This window comes from Zootermopsis nevadensis, unplaced genomic scaffold (genome assembly GCF_977971745.1).
Source record: "Zootermopsis nevadensis isolate Lab colony 2312 unplaced genomic scaffold, Znev_1.0 Znev_ptg000213l, whole genome shotgun sequence".
Lineage (NCBI taxonomy): Eukaryota > Metazoa > Arthropoda > Insecta > Blattodea > Termopsidae > Zootermopsis > Zootermopsis nevadensis.
The window spans coordinates 710,398-726,824 of record NW_028259344.1 but is presented as its reverse complement, the minus strand read 5'-3'; positions in this window follow the sequence as shown (position 1 = coordinate 726,824).

Genomic DNA, 16,427 nt, shown 5'->3' with positions numbered 1-16,427 from the left:
CTCCCGACCTATAGGAATCTGAGAGACAAAAATTATGTCAGATTGAAGTAACGTATATATCATCGTCATTCCAAAGTCACGTCAATGTAAGTCAAATTGTTTGCAGGATAGAGAAGTTTTAATTTTTGAAGGTTATTCGAAAGTCAATTTTTCAAAGGCATATATCTCCAGATCTGTAATAATCTGAGAGACACAACTCATGCCACATTGAGATAACATATATATCATCGTCATGTCAAAGTCTCGTCAATGTTAGTCGAAGGGTTTGCAGGATAGACAACTTTTAAATTTTCACGGGTATTCGAAAGTCATTTTTCAATGGCATATATCTCCCGATCTGTAGGAAACTGAGAGACAAAACTCTTGTCAATTTGAAGTAACATATATGTCATCGTCATGTCAAAGTCACGTCAATGTAAGTCCAAGGTTTTGCAGGATAGACAACTTTTAATTTTTCACTGGTATTCGGAGATCATTTTTTCAAAGGCATATATCTCCCGATCTGTAGGAATCTGAGAGACAAAACTCATGTCAGATTGAGGTAACGTATATATCATCGTCTTGTCAGAGTCACGTCTATGTAAGTCGAAGGGTTTGCAGGATAGAGAACTTTTAATTTTTGAAGATTATTCGAAAGTCAATTTTTCATAGATATATATCTCCCGAACTGTAGGAATCTGAGAGGCAAAAATCATGTCAGATTGAGGTAACGTATATATCATCGTCATGCCAAAGTCACGTCAATGTAAGTCAAAGGGTTGGCAGAATAGAAAAGTTTTAATTTTTGAATTTTAATCGAAAGTCAATTTTCCAATGCCATATATGTCCCGACCTGTAGGAATCTGAGTGACAAAAATCATGTCTGATTGAGTTAACGTATATATCATCGTCTTGCCAAAGTCACGTCAATGTAAGTCAAAGGGTTTGCAGAATAGAAAAGTTTAAATTTTTGAAGGTTATTCGAAAGTCAATATTTCAAAGCCATATATGTCCCGACCTGTAGGAATCTGAGAGAAAAAATCATGTCAGATTGAGTTAACGTATATATCATCGTCATACCAAAGTCACGTCAATGTAAGTCAAAGTGTTTGCAGGATAGAGAAGTTTAAATTTTTGAAGGTTATTCGAAAGTCAATTTTTCAAAAACATATATCTCACGATCTGTAATAATCTGAGAGACACAACTCATTCCAGATTGAGGTAACATATAAATCATCGTCATGTCAAAGTCACGTCAATGTAAGTCAAAGGGTTTGCAGGATAGAGATGTTTAAATTTTTCACGTGTATTCGATAGTCATTTTTTCAAAGAAATATATCTCCCGACCTGTAGGAATCTGAGAGACACAACTCATGTCAGACTGAGGTAACGTATATATAATCGTCATGCCAAATTCACATCAATGTAAGTCAAAGTGTTTGCAGAATAGAGAAGTTTAAATTTTTGAAGGTTAGACGAAAGTCAATTTTTCAAAGCCATATGTCTCCCGACCTGTAGGAATCTGAGAGACAAAATTCATGTCAGATTGAAGTAACGTATATATCATCGTCATACCAAAGTCACGTCAATGTAAGTCAAATTGTTTGCAGGATAGAAAAGTTTAAATTTTTGAAGGTTATTCGAAAGTCAATTTTTCAAAGGCATATATCTCACGATATGTAATAATCTGAGAGACACAACTCAAGCCAGATTGAGGTAACATATAAATCATCGTCATGTCAAAGTCACGTCAATGTAAGTCAAAGGGTTTGCAGGATAGAGAAGTTTAAATTTTTCACGGGTAATAGATAGTCATTTTTTCAAAGCCATATATGTCCCGACCTGTAGGAATCTGAGTGACAAAAATCATGTCAGATTGAGGTAACGTATATATAATCGTCATGCCAAAGTCACGTCAATGTAAGTCAAAGGGTTTGCAGAATAGAGAATTTTAAATTTTTGAAGGTTATTCGAAAGTCAATTTTTCAAAGCCATATATGTCCCGACCTGTGGGAATCTGAGAGACAAAAATCATGTAAAATTGAGGAAACGTATATATCATCGTCATGATAGAATCACGTGCATGTAAGCCGTAGGGTTTGCAGGATAGAGAACTTTTAATTTTTGAAGGTTATTCGAAAGTCAATTTTTCAAATCCATATTTCTCCCGACCTGTAGGAATCTGAGAGACAAAAATCATGTCAGATTGAGGTAACGTAAAAATCATCGTCATTCCAAAGTCACGTCAATATAAGTGAAATTGTTTGCAGGATAGAGAAATTTTAATTTTTGAAGGTTATTCGAAAGTCAATTTTTCAAAGGCATACATCTCCAGATCTGTAATAATCTGAGAGACACAACTCATGCCAGATTGAGGTAACATATATATCATCGTCATGTCAAAGTCACGTCAATGTGAGTCGAAGGGTTTGCAGGATAGACATCTTTTAATTTATCATGGGTATTCGGAGATCATTTTTTCAAAGGCATATATCTCCCGATCTGTAGGAATCTGAGAGATCACAACTCATGTCAGATTGAGGTAACGTATATATCATCGTCATGTCAGAGTCACGTCCATGTAAGTCGAAGGGTTTGCAGGATAGAGAATTTTAATTTTTCAATTTTATTCCAAAGTCAATTTTTCATAGTCATATATCTCCCGACCTGTAGCAATCTGAGTTGCAAAATTCATGTCAGATTTGGGTAACGTATATATCATCGTCATGCCAAAGTCACGTCAATGTAAATCCAAGGGTTTCCAGGATGGAGAACTTTTAATTTTTGAAGGTTATTTCGAAATTCAATTATTCAATGGCATATATCTACCAATCTTTAGGAATCTGAGAGACACAACTCATGTCAGACTGAGGTAACGTATATATCATCGTCATGTCAAAGTCACGTCAATGTAAGTCAAAGGGTTTGCAGTATAGAGAACTTTTAATTTTTGAAGGTTATTCGAAATTCAATTTTTCAAAGGCATATATCTCCCGACCTGTAGGAATCTGAGATACAAAAATCATGTCAGATTGAAGTAACGTATATATCATCGTCATGCCATAGTCACGTCAATGTAAATCCAAGGGTTTGCAGGATAGACAATTTTTAATTTTTAACGGGTATTCGAAAGTCATTTTTCAAAGCCATATATCTCCTGATCTGTTGGAAACTGATAGACAAAACTCTTGTCAATTTGAGGTAACATATATGTCATCGTCATGTCAAAGTCACGTCAATGTAAGTCAAATTGTTTGCAGGATATAGAAGTTTTAATTTTTGAAGGTTATTCGAAAGTCAATTTTTCAAAGGCATATATCTCCAGATCTGTAATAATCTGAGAGGCAAAAATCATGCCAGATTGAGGTAAAGTATATATCACCGTCATGGCAAAGTCACGTCAATGTAAGTAAAAGGGTTTGCAGGATAGAGGACTTTAAAATTTTTACGTGTATTCGAAAGTCATTTTTCAATAACATATATCTCCCGATCTGTAGGAAACTGAGAGACAAAACTCTTGTCAATTTGAGGTATCATATATGTCATCGTCATGTCAAAGTCACGTCAATGTAAGTCCAAGGTTTTGCAGGATAGAGAAGTTTAAAATTTTCACGGGTATTCGATAGTCATTTCTTCAAAGGCATATATCTCCCGATCTGTAGGAATCAGAGAGACATATCTCATGTCAGACTGAGGTAACGTATATATCATCGTCATGCCAAATTCATAATCAATGTAAGTCAAAGTGTTTGCAGAATAAGGAAGTTTAAATTTTTGAAGGTTATACGAAAGTCAATTTTTCAAAGCCATATGTCTCCCGATCTGTAGAAATCTGAGAGACAAAAATCATGTCAGATTGAAGTAACGTATATATAATCGTCATACCAAAGTCACGTCAATGTAAGTCAAATTGTTTGCAGGATAGAGAAGTTTAAATTTTTGAAGGTTATTCGAAAGTCAATTTTTCAAAGGCATATATATCACGATATGTAATAATCTGAGAGACAAAACTTATGTCACTTTGAGGGAACGCATATGTCAACTTCATGTCAGAGTCACGTCAATGTATGTCCAAGGGTTTGGAGGATAGAGACTTTTAAATTTTTAGAGATTATTCGAAAGTCAATTTTTAAAATTCAAATATCTCCCGATCTGTAGGAATCTGAGAGACAAAACTTATGTCACCTTGAGGGAACGTATCTGTCAACTTTCTGTCAGAGGTACGTAAATGTATGTCAAGGGTTTGGAGGATAGAGACATTTTAATTTTTCGAGATTATTCGAAAGTCAATTTTTAAAAGGCAAATATCTCCCGATCTGTAGGAATCTGAGAGACAAAACTTATGTCACTTTGAGGGAACGTATATATCAACTTCCTGTCAGAGTCACGTCAATGTATGTCCATGGGTTTGGAGGATACAGACATTTAAATTTTTAGATATTATTCGAAAGTCAATTTTTAAAAGGCAAATATTTCCCGATCTGTAGGCATCTGAGAGACAAACCTTATGTCAGTTTGAGGGAACGTATATGTCAACTTCATGTCAGAGTCTCGTCAATGTATGTCCAAGGGTTTGGAGGATAGAGACATTTTAATTTTTCGAGATTAATCGAATTCAATTTTTGAAATGGCAAATATCTCCCGATCTGTATTAATCTGAGAGACAAAACTTATGTCACTTTGAGGGAACGTATATGTCAACTTCCTGTCAGAGTCACGTCAATGAATGTCCAAGGGTTTGGAGGATAGAGACATTTAAATTTTTAGAGAATATTCGAAAGTCAATTTTAGAAAAGGCAAATATCTCCCGATCTGTAGGAATCTGAGAGACAAAACTTATGTCACTTTGAGGGAACGTATATGTCAACTTCATGTCAGAATCTCGTCAATGTATGTCCAAGGGTTTGGAGGATAGAGACCTTTAACTTTTTCGAGATTATTCGAAAGTCAATTTTTAAAAGGCAAATATCTCCCGATCTGTAGGAATCTGAGAGACAAAACTTATGCCACTATGAGGGAACGTATATGTCAACTTGATGTCAGAGTGTCGTCAATGTATGTCCAAGGGTTTGGAGGATATTGACATTTGAATTTGTCGAGATTATTCGAAAGTCAATTCTTAAAATGCAAATATCTCCCGATCTGTAAGCATCTGAGAGACAAACCTTATGTCACTTTGAGGGAAGACAAATGTCACCTTCCTGTAAGAGTCACGTCAATGTATGTCCAAGGGTTTGGAGGATAGAGACATTTTAATTTTTCGAGATTATTCGAAAGTCAAATTTTAAAAATCAAATATCTCTCGATCTGTAAGCATCTGAGAGACAAACCTTAAGTCACTTTGAGGGAACGTATAAGTCAACTTCATGTCAGAGTCTCGTCAATGTATGTCCAAGGGTTTGGAGGATAGAGACACTTCAATATTTTGAGATTATTCGAAAGTCAATTTTTGAAAAGGCAAATATCTCCCGATCTGTATTAATTTGAGAGACAAAACTGATGTCACTTTGAGGGAATGTACATGTCAACTTCATGTCATAGTCACGTCAATGTATGTCCAAGGGTTTGGAGGATAGAGACATTTTAATTTTTCGAGATTATTCGAAAGTCAATTAGTTAAAGGCAAATATCTCCCGATCTGTAGGAATCTGAGAGACAAATCTTATGTCACTTTGAGGGAACGTATATGTCAACTTCATGTCAGAATCTCGTCAATGTATGTCCAAGGGTTTGGACGATAGAGACATTTTAATTTTTCGAGATTATTCGAAAGTCAATTTTTAAAAGGCAAATATCTCCCGATCTGTAGGAATCTGAGAGACAAAAGTTATGTCACTTTGAGGGAACGTATATGTAAACTTCCTGTCAGAGTCACGTCAATGTATGTCCAAGGTTTTGGAGGATAGAGACATTTTAATTTTTCGAGATTATTCGAAAGTCAATTTTTTCAAAAGGCAAATATCTCCCGATCTGTAGGAATCTGGGAGACGAACCTTATGTCACTTTGAGGGAATGTATATGTCAACTTGCTGACAGAGTCACGTCAATGTATGTAGAAGGGTTTGGAGGATAGAGACATTTAAATTTTTAGAGATTATTCGAAAGTCAATTTTTAAAAGGCAAATATCTGCCGATCTGTGCGAATCTGAGAGATAAAACTTATGTCACTTTGAGGGAACGTTTATGTCAACTTGCTGTCAGAGTCATGTCAATGTATGTCCAAGTGTTTGGAGGATAGAGACATTTTAATTTTTCGAGATTTTTCGAAAGTCAATTTTTAAAAGGCAAATCTTTCCGGATCTATAGCAATCTGAGAGACAAAACTTATGTCAATTTGAGGGAACGTATATGTCAACTTGCTGACAGAGTCACGTCAATGTATATCCAAAGGTTTGGAGGATAGAGACATTTTAATTTTTCGAGATTATTCGAAAGTCAATTTGTGAAATTCAAATATCTACCGATCCTTAGGAATCTGAGAGACAAAACTTACGTTACTTTGAGGGAACGCATATGTCAACTTCCTGTCAGAGGTACGTAAATGTATGTCCATGGGTTTGGGGGATAGAGACATTTTAATTTTTCGAGATTATTCGAAAGTCAATTTTTAAAATTCAAATATCTCCCGATCAATAGGAATCTGAGAGACAAAACTTATGTCACTTTGAGGGAACGTATATGTCAACTTCCTGTCAGAGGTACGTAAATGTATGTCCAAGGGTTTGGGGGATAGAGACATTTGAATTTTTCGAGATTATTCGAAAGTCAATTTTTAAAAGGCAAATATCTCCCGATCTGTAGAAATCTGAGAGACAAAACTTATGTCACTTTGAGGGAACGTAAATATCAACTTTCTGTCAGAGTCACGTCAATGTATGTCCATGGGTTTGGAGGATAGAGACATTTAAATTTTTAGAGATTATTCGAAAGGCAATTTTTAATAGGCAAATATCTGCCGATCTGTAGGAATCTGAGAGACAAACCTTATGTCACTTTGAGGGAACGCATATGTCAACTTCATATCAGAGTTTCGTCAATGCATGTCCAAGGGTTTGGAGGATAGAGACATTTTAATTCTTCGAGATTATTCGAAAGTAAATTTTTAAAGGCTAATATCTCCCGATCTGTAGGAATCTGAGAGACGAAACTTATGTCACTTTGAGGGAACATATATGTTAACTTCTTATCAGAGTCACGTCAATGTATGTCCAAGGGTTTGGAGGATAGAGACATTTAAATTTTTAGAGATTATTCGAAAGTCAATTATTAAAAGGCAAATATCTCCTGATCTGTATGAATCTGAGCGACAAAACGTATGTCACTTTGAGGGAACGTATATGTCAACATCCTGTCAGAGTCACGTCAATGTATGTCCAAGGGTTTGGAGGATAGAGACATTTAAATTTTTAGAGAATATTCGAAAGTCAATTTTTGAAAAGGCAAATATCTCCCGATCTGTAGGAATCTGAGAGACAAATCTTATGTCACTTTGAGGGAACGTATATGTCAACTTCATGTCAGAATCTCGTCAATGTATGTCCAAGGGTTTGGACGATAGAGACATTTTAATTTTTCGAGATTATTCGAAAGTCAATTTTTAAAAGGCAAATATCTCCCGATCTGTAGGAATCTCAGAGACAAAACTTATGTCACTTTGAGGGAACGTATATGTAAACTTCCTGTCAGAGTCACGCCAATGTATGTCCAAGGTTTTGGAGGATAGAGACATTTAAATTTTTCGAGATTATTCGAAAGTCAATTTTTTGAAAAGGCAAATATCTCCCGATCTGTAGGAATCTGAGAGACGAAACTTATATCACTTTCAGGGAACGTATATGTCAACTTCCTGTCAGAGTCACGTCAATGTATGTCCAAGGGTTTGGAGGATAGAGACATTTAAATTTTTAGAGATTATTCGAAAGTCAATTTTTCAAAGGCAAATATCTCCCGATCTGTAGGAATCTGAGAGACAAAACTTATGTCACTTCGAGTTAACGTATATTTAAACTTCCTGTCAGAGTCTTGTCAATGTATGTCCAAGTGTTTGGAGGATAGAGACATTTTAATTTTTCGAGATTATTCGAAAGTCAATTTTTAAAAGGCAAATCTTTCCGGATCTATAGCAATCTGAGAGACAAAACTTATGTCAATTTGAGGGAACGTATATGTCAACTTGCTGACAGAGTCACGTCAATGTATATCCAAAGGTTTGGAGGATAGAGACATTTTAATTTTTCGAGATTATTCGAAAGTCAATTTGTGAAATTCAAATATCTACCGATCTGTAGGAATCTGATAGACAAAACTAATGTCACTTTGAGGAAACGTATATATCAACTTCCTGTAAGAGTCACGTCAATGTATGTCCATGGGTTTGGAGGATACAGACATTTAAATTTTTGGAGATTATTCGAAAGTTAATTTTTAAAAGGCAAATATCTCCCGATCTGTAGGCATCTGAGAGACAAACCTGATGTCAGTTTGAGGGAACTTATATGTCAACTTCCTGTCAGAGGTACGTAAATGTATGTCCATGGGTTTGGGGGATAGAGACATTTTAATTTTTCGAGATTATTCGAAAGTCAATTTTTAAAATTCAAATATCTCCCGATCAATAGGAATCTGAGAGACAAAACTTATGTCACTTTGAGGGAACGTATATGTCAACTTCCTGTCAGAGGTACGTAAATGTATGTCCAAGGGTTTGGGGGATAGAGACATTTGAATTTTTCGAGATTATTCGAAAGTCAATTTTTAAAAGGCAAATATCTCCCGATCTGTAGAAATCTGAGAGACAAAACTTATGTCACTTTGAGGGAACGTAAATATCAACTTTCTGTCAGAGTCACGTCAATGTATGTCCATGGGTTTGGAGGATAGAGACATTTAAATTTTTAGAGATTATTCGAAAGGCAATTTTTAATAGGCAAATATCTGCCGATCTGTAGGAATCTGAGAGACAAACCTTATGTCACTTTGAGGGAACGCATATGTCAACTTCATATCAGAGTTTCGTCAATGCATGTCCAAGGGTTTGGAGGATAGAGACATTTTAATTCTTCGAGATTATTCGAAAGTAAATTTTTAAAGGCTAATATCTCCCGATCTGTAGGAATCTGAGAGACGAAACTTATGTCACTTTGAGGGAACATATATGTTAACTTCTTATCAGAGTCACGTCAATGTATGTCCAAGGGTTTGGAGGATAGAGACATTTAAATTTTTAGAGATTATTCGAAAGTCAATTATTAAAAGGCAAATATCTCCTGATCTGTATGAATCTGAGCGACAAATCTTATGTCACTTTGAGGGAACGTATATGTCAACTTCATGTCAGAATCTCGTCAATGTATGTCCAAGGGTTTGGACGATAGAGACATTTTAATTTTTCGAGATTATTCGAAAGTCAATTTTTAAAAGGCAAATATCTCCCGATCTGTAGGAATCTCAGAGACAAAACTTATGTCACTTTGAGGGAACGTATATGTAAACTTCCTGTCAGAGTCACGCCAATGTATGTCCAAGGTTTTGGAGGATAGAGACATTTAAATTTTTCGAGATTATTCGAAAGTCAATTTTTTGAAAAGGCAAATATCTCCCGATCTGTAGGAATCTGAGAGACGAAACTTATATCACTTTCAGGGAACGTATATGTCAACTTCCTGTCAGAGTCACGTCAATGTATGTCCAAGGGTTTGGAGGATAGAGACATTTAAATTTTTAGAGATTATTCGAAAGTCAATTTTTCAAAGGCAAATATCTCCCGATCTGTAGGAATCTGAGAGACAAAACTTATGTCACTTCGAGTTAACGTATATTTAAACTTCCTGTCAGAGTCTTGTCAATGTATGTCCAAGGGTTTGGAGGATAGAGACATTTTAATTTTTCGAGATTATTCGAAAATCAATAATTCAAAAGGCAAATGTCTCCCGATCTGTAGGAATCTGAGAGACGAACCTTATGTCACTTTGTGGGAATGTATATGTCAACTTCATGTCAGAGTCACGTCAATGTATGTCCAAGGGTTTGGAGGATAGAGACATTTAAATTTCTAGAGATTATTCGAAAGTCAATATTTAAAATTCAAATATCTCCCGATCTGTAGGCACCTGAGAGACAAACCTTATGTCACTTTGAGGGAACGCATATGTCAACTTCATGTCAGAGTCTCGTCAATGTATGTCCAAGGGTTTGGAGGATAGAGACATATTAATTTTTCGAGATTATTCGAAAGTCAATTTGTGAAAGGCAAATATCTCCCGATCTGTAGGAATCTGAGAGACAAAACTTATGTCACTTTGAGGGAACATATATGTCAAATTCATGTCAGGGTCACGTCAATGTATGTCCAAGGGTTTGGAGGATAGAGACATTTAAATATTTAGAGATTATTCGAAAGTCAATTTTTAAAAATAAAATATCTCCCGATCTGTAGGAATCTGAGAGACAAAACTTATGTCACCTTGAGGGAACGTATCTGTCAACTTTCTGTCAGAGGTACGTAAATGTATGTCAAGGGTTTGGAGGATAGAGACATTTTAATTTTTCGAGATTATTCGAAAGTCAATTTTTAAAAGGCAAATATCTCCCGATCTGTAGGAATCTGATAGACAAAACTTATGTCACTTTGAGGAAATGTATATATCAACTTCCTGTCAGAGTCACGTCAATGTATGTCCATGGGTTTGGAGGATACAGACATTTAAATTTTTAGAGATTATTCGAAAGTTAATTTTTAAAAGGCAAATATCTCCCGATCTGTAGGCATCTGAGAGACAAACCTGATGTCAGTTTGAGGGAACGTATATGTCAACTTCACGTCAGAGTGTCGTCAATGTATGTCCAAGGGTTTGGAGGATAGAGACATTTTAATTTTTCGAGATTATTCGAAAGTCAATTAATGAAATGGCAAATATCTCCCGATCTGTATTAATCTGAGAGACAAAACTTATGTCACTTTGAGGGAACTTATATGTCAACTTCATGTTATAGTCACGTCAATGTATGTCTAAGGGTTTGGAGGATAGAGACATTTAAATTTTTATAGATTATTCGAAAGTCAATTTTTAAAAGGCAAATATCTCCCGATCTGTAGGAATCTGGGAGACAAAACTTATGCCACTTTGAGGGAACGTATATGTCAACTTCATGTCAGAATCTCGTCATTGTATGTCCATGGGTTTTGACGATAGAGACATTTCAATTTTTCGAGATTATTCAAAGTCAATTTTTAAAAGGCAAATATCTCCTGATCTGTAGGCATCTGAGATACAAACCTTATGTCACTTTGAGGGAACGCATATGTAAAACTTCATGTCAGAGTCTCGTCAATGTATGTCTAAGGGTTTGGAGGATAGAGACATTTTAATTTCTCAAGATTATTCGAAAGTCAATTTTTGTAAAGGCAAATATCTATCGATCTGTATTAATCTGAGAGACAAAACTTATGTCACTTTGAGGGAACGTAAATGTCAACTTCATGTCACAGTCACGTCAATGTATGTCCATGGGATTGGAGGATAGAGACATTTAAATTTTTAGAGATTTTTCGAAAGTCAATTTTTAAAAGGCAAATATCTCCCGATCTTTAGTAATCTGAGAGACAAAACGTATGTCACTTTGAGGGAACGTATATGTCAACTTCATGTCAAAATCTCGTCAATGTATGTCCAAGGGTTTTTAGGATAGAGACATTTTAATTTTTCGAGATTATTCGAACGTCAATTTGTGAAAGGCAAATATCTCCCTATCTGTAGTAATCTGTGACACAAAACTTGTGTCACTTTGAGGGAACGTATATGTCAACTTCATGTCAAACTCATGTTAATGTATGTCCAAGGGTTTGGAGGATAGAGACATTTAAATATTTAGAGATTATTCGAAAGTCAATTTTTAAAATTCAAATATCTCCCGATCTGTAGGAATCTGAGAGACAAAACTTATGTCACTTTGAGGGAACGCATATGTCAACTTCATGTCAGAGTCACGTCAATGTATGTCCAAGGGTTTGGAAGATAGAGACATTTAAATTTCTAGAGATTATTCGAAAGTCAATATTTAAAATTCAAATATCTCCCGATCTGTAGGAATCTGAGAGACAAAACTTATGTCACTTTGAGGGAACGTATATGTAAACTTCCTGTCAGAGGCACGTCAATGTATGTAAAAGGGTTTGGAGGATAAAGACATTTAAATTTTTAGAGATTATTCGAAAGTCAATTTATGAAAAGGCAAATATCTATCGATCTGTATTAATCTGAGAGACAAAACTTATGTCACTTTGAGGGAACGTATATGTCAACGTCATGTCACAGTCACGTCAATGTATGTCCATGGGTTTGGAGGATAGAGACATTTAAATGTTTAGAGATTTTTCGAACGTCAATTTGTGAAAAGCAAATATCTCCCGATCTGTAGTAATCTGTGAGACAAAACGTATGTCACTTTGAGGGAACGTATATGTCAACTTCATGTCAGAGGTTCGTAAATGTATGTCGAAGGGTTTGGAGGATAGGGACATTTTAATTTTTCGAGATTATTCGAAAGTCAATTTTTGAAAGGGCAAATATCTCCCGATCTGTAGGAATCTGAGAGACAAAACTTATGTCACTTTGAGGGAACGTATATGTCAACTTTATGTCAGAGGTTCGTAAATGTATGTCGAAGGGTTTGGAGGATAGGGACATTTTAATTTTTCGAGATTATTCGAAAGTCAATTTTTGAAAGGGCAAATATCTCCCGATCTGTAGGAATCTGAGAGACAAAACTTATGTCACTTTGAGGGAACGTATATGTCAACTTTATGTCAGAGGTTCGTAAATGTATGTCGAAGGGTTTGGAGGATAGGGACATTTTAATTTTTCGAGATTATTCGAAAGTCAATTTTTGAAAGGGCAAATATCTCCCGATCTGTAGGCATCTGAGAAACAAACCTTATGTCACTTTGAGGGAACGTATATATCAACTTCCTGTCAGAGTCACGTCAATGTATGTAAATGGGTTTGGAAGATAGATACATTTAAATTTTTAGAGATTATTCGAAAGTCAATTTTTAAAAGGCAAATATCTCCCGATCTTTAGGCATCTGAGAGACAAAACTTATGTCACTTTGAGGGAACGTATATGTCAACTTCATGTCATAGTCACGTCAATGTATGTCGAAGGGTTTGGAGGATAGAGACATTTTAATTCTTCGAGATTATTCGAAAGTCAATTTTTGAAAAGGCAAATATCTCCCGATCTGTATTAATCTGAGAGACAAAACTTATGTCACTTTGAGGGAACGTATATGTCAACTTCATGTCAAAATCTCGTCAATGTATGTCCAAGGGTTTGGAGGATAGAGACATTTGAATTTTTGAGATTATTCGAAAGTCAATTCGTGAAAGGCAAATATCTCCCGATCTGTAGGAATCTGAGAGACAAAACTTATGTCACTTTGAGGGAACGCATATGTCAACTTCATGTCATAGTCACGTCAATGTATGTCCAAGGGTTTGGAGGATAGAAACATTTAAATTTCTAGAGATTATTCGAAAGTCAATATATTAAATTCAAATATCTCCCGATCTGTAGGCACCTGAGAGACAAACCTTATTTCACTTTGAGGGAACGCATATGTCAACTTCATGTCAGAGTCTCGTCAATGTATGTCCAAGGGTTTGGAGGATAGAGACATTTTAATTCTTCGAGATTATTCGAAAGTCAATTTGTGAAAGGCAAATATCTCCCGATCTGTAGGAATCTGAGAGACAAAACTTATGTCACTTTGAGGGAACATATATGTCAACTTCATGTCAGAGTCACGTCAATGTATGTCCAAGGCTTTGAAGGATAAAGACATTTAAATATTTAGAGATTATTCGAAAGTCAATTTTTAAAATTCAAATATCTCCCGATCTGTAGGAATCTGAGAGACAAAACTTATGTCACCTTGAGGGAACGTATCTGTCAACTTTCTGTCAGAGGTACGTAAATGTATGTCAAGGGTTTGGAGGATAGAGACATTTTAATTTTTCGAGATTATTCGAAAGTCAATTATTAAAAGGCAAATATCTCCCGATCTGTAGGAATCTGATAGACAAAACTAATGTCACTTTGAGGAAACGTATATATCAACTTCCTGTAAGAGTCACGTCAATGTATGTCCATGGGTTTGGAGGATACAGACATTTAAATTTTTGGAGATTATTCGAAAGTTAATTTTTAAAAGGCAAATATCTCCCGATCTGTAGGCATCTGAGAGACAAACCTGATGTCAGTTTGAGGGAACTTATATGTCAACTTCATGTCAGAGTCCTGTCAATGTATGTCCAAGGGTTTGGAGGATAGAGACATTTTAATTTTTCGAGATTATTCGAAAGTCAATTATTGAAATGGCAAATATCTCCCGATCTGTATTAATCTGAGAGACAAAACTTATGTCACTTTGAGGGAACTTATATGTCAACTTCATGTTATAGTCACGTCAATGTATGTCTAAGGGTTTGGAGGATAGAGACATTTAAATTTTTAGAGATTATTCGAAAGTCAATTTTTAAAAGGCAAATATCTCCCGATCTGTAGGAATCTGAGAGACAAAACTTATGTCACTTTGAGGTAACGTATATGTCAACTTCCTGTCAGAGTCATGTCAATGTATGTCAAAGGGTATGGAGGATAGAGACATTTAAATTTTTCGAGATTATTCGAAAGTCAATTTTTGAAAAGGCAAATATCTCCCGATCTGTATTAATCTGAGAGACAAAACTTATGTCACTTTGAAGGAACGTAAATGTCAACTTCACGTCAGAATCTCGTCAATGTATGTCCAAGGGTTTGGAGGATACAGACAATTAAATTTTTAGAGATTATTCGTAAGTATATTTTTTAAAAAGCAAATATCTCCCGATCTGTAGGAATCTGAGAGACAAATCTTATGTCACTTTGAGGGAACGTATATGTCAACTTGCTGACAGAGTCACGTCAATGTATGTCCAAGGGTTTGGAGGATAGAAACATTTAAATTTTTAGAGATTATTCGAAAGTCAATTTTTGAAAAGGCAAATATCTCCCGATCTGTAGGAATCTGAGAGACAAAACTTACGTCACTTTGAGGGAACACATATGTCAACTTCATGTCAGAGTCACTTCAATGTATGTCCAAGGGTTTGGGGGATAGAGACATTTAAATTTTTCGAGATTATTTGAAAGTCAATTTTTAAAAGGCAAATATCTCCCGATCTGTAGGAATCTGAGAGACAAAACTTATGTCACTTTGAGGGAACGTAAATATCAACTTTCTATCAGAGTCACGTCAATGTATGTCCATGGGTTTGGAGGATAGAGACATTTAAATTTTTAGAGATTATTCGAAAGGCAATTATTAAAAGGCAAATATCTCCCGATCTGTAGGAATCTGAGAGACAAAACATATGTCACTTTAAGGGAACGTATATGTCACCATCCTGTCAGAGTCACGTCAATGTATGTCCAAGGGTTTGGAGGATAGAAACATTTAAATTTTTAGAGATTATTCGAAAGTCAATTTTTGAAAAGGCAAATATCTCCCGATCTGTAGGAATCTGAGAGACTAATCTTATGTCACTTTGAGGGAACGTATATGTCAACTTCATGTCAGAATCTCGTCAATGTATGTCCAAGGGTTTGGACGATAGAGACATTTTAATTTTTCGAGATTATTCGAAAGTCAATTTTTAAAAGGCAAATATCTCCCGATCTGCAGGAATCTGAGAGACAAAACTTATGTCACTTTGAGAGAACTTATATGTAAACTTCCTGTCAGAGTCACGTCAATGTATGTCCAAGGGTTTGGAGGATAGAGACATTTTAATTTTTCGAGATTATTCGAAAGTCAATATTTCAAAAGGCAATATCCCCCGATCTGTAGGAATCTGAGAGACGACCCTTATGTCACTTTGAGGGAACGTATATGTCAACTCCATGTCAGAATCTCGTCAATGTATGTAAAAGGGTTTGGACGATAGAGACATTTTAATTTTTCGAGATTATTCGAAAGTCAATTTTTAAAAGGCAAATATCTCTCGATCTGTAAGCATCTGAGAGACAAACATTATGTCACTTTGAGGGAACGCATAAGTCAACTTCATGTCAGAGTCTCGTCAATGTATGTCAAAGGGTTTGGAGGATAGAGACATTTAAATTTTTCGAGATTATTCGAAAGTCAATTTCTGAAAAGGCAAATATCTCCCGATCTGTATTAATTTGAGAGACAAAACTTATGTCACTTTGAGGGAATGTATATGTCAACTTCATGTCATAGTCACGTCAATGTATGTCGAAGGGTTTGGAGGATAGAGACATTTAAATTTTTAGAGATTATTCGAAAGTCAATTTTTGTAAGGCAAATATCTGCCGATCTGTAGGAATCTGAGAGACAAAACTTATGTCACTTTGAGGGAACGTATATGTCAACTTGCTGTCAGAGT